Source organism: Chelonia mydas, chromosome 13 (assembly GCF_015237465.2).
Source record: "Chelonia mydas isolate rCheMyd1 chromosome 13, rCheMyd1.pri.v2, whole genome shotgun sequence".
NCBI classification, from domain to species: Eukaryota; Metazoa; Chordata; order Testudines; family Cheloniidae; genus Chelonia; species Chelonia mydas.
In genome coordinates, this window is record NC_051253.2 from 40,442,749 (window position 1) to 40,446,127 (window position 3,379).

The following is a 3,379-nucleotide window of genomic DNA, read 5'->3' on the forward strand; positions in this document are numbered from 1 at the left end:
AATGGAAGTTGGGGCTGAAATCCCTGAGGCTGCTGTGAGAATTGCAGCCTGTGACGGGGGGTCTCCACCTGCAGCCTGCCCGGTCTCCCCTGGCAGGGACCCTCTGTCTCTGGCCCTGGACGGGGATCTCCTGCCAAGAGCACAGATTGGAGCTCCCCGCTGTGCCCGCTCAGCTCCCTGGGTTAACGAAGAGGCCTCTCTAACCGGCACGTGTGTCTCATCCCAGCTCCTCTCTGCCTCGTGGAGGACCAAGGCGTCTCTGTTGAAGGAGGAGAGGAGGAATCTGACGGTCTCTGGACACCTGTTGCCTTCATTGCTCTCTTCCTGCTCAGCCTGTTGTACAGCGCCGGCGTCACGCTGCTTAAGGTAAGAGCAACAGCGACCTTCATGGTCCCGTGTCACTGCTGAGAGCAACAACCCGTGCTCAGGAATCGATCCCACGCCATCAGCATGCAGCCAGCCGCCAGCCGCCAGCCGCCAGCCACGGGAACTGCTTAGTCACCCACACTCAGTGATGAAATTCAATAAGGACAACGCCAGGTACTCCACTTAGGAAGGAGCAATGAGTTGCACACACACAAATGGGAAATGACGGCCTAGGGAGGAGTACTGCCGAAAGGGACCTGGGGGTCCTAGGGGATCACAAGCTAAATATGAGTCAACAATGTAATACTACTGGGAAAAAAACCAATTCTGGGATGTATTAGCAGGAATGTTGTAAGGAAGATACGAGAAGCAATTCTTCTGCTCTACTCCGTACCGATACGGCCTCTGCTGGAGTCTTGTGTCCAGTTCTGGGGACCATATTTCAGGAAAGATGTGGAAAATTTGGAGAAAGGCCATAGGAGAGCAACAAAAATCATTCAAGGGCTAGAAAACATGAGCTGTGAGGGAAGATTGAAAGAACTGGAGAAGAGAAGACTGGGGTGGCCTGGGTGGGGGAATGAGATTAGAACATTTTACAAATCTATAAAAGGTTGTTCTAAAAAGGAGGGTGAAAAATTGTTCTCGTTAACCTCGGAGGCCAGGACAAGAAGCAATGGGCGATAATTGCAGCAAGGGCGGTTTAGGTTGGACATTGGAAAAACCTTCCTAACTGTCAGGCTGGGTAAATACTGGAACAAATTGCCCAAGGAGGTTGTGGATCCTCCATTGTTGGAGGTTTTTAGGAGCACGTTAGAGAAATACCTGTCAGGGATGGACTAGTTATGACTTAGTCCTGCCTCAGGGCAGGAGAGGGGACTAGGTGAGCTGTCGAGGTCTCTCCCTGTCCCACAGCTCTATGATGTTACGGTTGTCAGAGGCTAACACCAAAGTCAGGAGTTAGAGCCCAGGTTTAGGAACAGGTTACCTGGAGAGACTAAAGCCTGGGTGCAGGACAGCAGCCGGGCTGGATCCAGACGGGAAGAGGGGAGGAGCCAGGCTGGACCCAGACGGGAAGAAGGCAGGAGCCGGGCTGGACCCAGACGGGAAGAAGGCAGGAGCCGGGCTGGACCCAGACGGGAAGAAGGCAGGAGCCGGGCTGGAACAAGCAGTCACAGCTGCTATGGCAGCCCTGGGGAAATTCTTTGGGCAGCTGCTTAACTTCTGCTGGGCTCATGAACCGGGCTGCTGACTCTGCCAAGCAATCAGGGCGGAGCCAATCAGGCAGCCGGCTCCAGGCCAGGTGCGCACGTCAGGTTGCCTGGGACTGGCTCTGCTGCCAGCCCTGATTCCTGACAGTGAACGATCAATGAGAGAGAATCAGGAACGATTACTTATTAATAATCCACCCCCCGTCATCACTAATTAACGAGCTGCCATCCAGGTTAATGCGGCAGTGATCAATACATGAGAGTCAACAATCTATTATCAATTCCAATCGTTTATCACTGAGAAATCAATAATCACGGATTGGCTGTCCCTGGTCAGTACCTAGTGATCTGTACTTAATGCTGAATAGCCATTAATCTGCAATGAATTATCAATAATCAACACTCACAGATCAGTAATTAATGTTAAAGAATCGAGGATCAAGCATCAATAAGCTGCTAATAATTATCAATTGATAAGAATCACTTGTCAATAATCAGGCATTAATGATCAATGACCAAAACTGAATGATCCCTAATTAAGACGCAAGAGGAAGTGTTCCAAGAGCAAGGCTCCATGAGCGTCAATCAATGAGCACTCAGCCGTGATCGCTAAGGATCAGTCGTCGGGCCCAGAAGCACAAAGGGCCAGAGGTGCCCGTGAAGCCGGTTCTGTGCCGGGCCGCGGTGCAATGGGGCTGGTCCCAGAAGCAGGGAGAATCGGCGGAGGCAGCTGCGGCTCCCCAGGGACTTGGTGTGCGGCACCCGCTGGGCAGTGGCCGTTCCCTGAGGCGGTTTGACAAGGCCGGTGTCTCTGTCTGGAAGATGAGCTCCAGCTCAAGCCAGACATCCTGGCAGGACGCAGGCGTGGCTGGGCGAGGCTAGATGGTCCCAAGGGTCCCTTCTGGCCTTGCTCTCCCAGCCGAGGATGCTGCCCGTGAGCGGCACCGGCTGAACCCCTCTGCTCTCTGTGTCCCACAGGTGCGGTGAGTGCCCGGCTCCGGGCTCCTAGGAGGGGACAGCACTGCTTCGTCCTCTTCATTCCCTCCCTCCATCTTCAGCCCTGCCGGGCTCCGGCCCCCTCTCCGGACACCGGGAGGGACCATGTTCCACGGCAGCGCGGAGGGCGCGACAACGGCCGCTGAAGGGTCTGAGCTCCGCAGAACCCAGAGCAGGGAGGGCAGAGTCCTTCCCTGGACGTCCCCGTGGGGCAGCCCACGCTGGAGCTTGAGCTCAGCCCCGTGCCCTCAGTCCTCCACCCCCATCCCACGGCAGGGACTGGATTTCCTTGTGTGTCTGTGTGTGCAGGGCTGTAGTGTCCTGAGGCCTGGTCAACGTGGACTGTGGCGAGGAAGAAGAGTCTCATTTGCTCCATCGTTTAACTTGCAACTTACATGGGAATTGTGTGTTTGATCGAAAATAAAAGGAGTTAAGAATTGGTAGCTGCATTTCAGGGTGGTTTGGGGGATTTAACCAAGGAGAACGGTACCCACTGTATGTCCCAGCCCCCTGGTGTCTATCTACGCATCCATCCATTCTCAGATATACACTCCTTCCTTCCTTCCATCCATCCATCCATCCATCCATCAGTGGTATTCCCTGCCCCAGAGATCTCCCCTTAGTGCCCCTCGGTCCCAGCTCTCTGGGTTCGTAGCTAGGCCCCCATCTCCCATTGGGGCCAGTGCAGCGGGCATCCTTCATTTTATTCTCCATGCCCAGAGGCGCCCCCTACAGACACGAAATGACCCTCTGGCGGCTGTCAGGGGTCCCTGAAAGTCGGGGATGGAGGTTATGAATGAGATGGAGCC

The 3,379-nt window shown here is 54.6% G+C and overlaps 1 protein-coding gene and 3 gene segments (V, D, J or C); all 4 read right to left on the minus strand.

Moving 5' to 3' along the window:
* The window catches only part of LOC102932895, a 489,191-nt gene that overhangs the window by 375,030 nt on the left and 110,782 nt on the right, over positions 1–3,379 (minus strand).
* Positions 1–3,379, minus strand: part of LOC102940154 (immunoglobulin epsilon heavy chain-like) — a 1,331,510-nt gene that overhangs the window by 340,855 nt on the left and 987,276 nt on the right. The window lies entirely within an intron of this gene.
* Positions 1–3,379, minus strand: part of LOC119563587 — a 797,667-nt gene that overhangs the window by 320,823 nt on the left and 473,465 nt on the right.
* LOC119567833 overlaps positions 1–3,379 on the minus strand; it is a 275,078-nt gene that overhangs the window by 155,061 nt on the left and 116,638 nt on the right.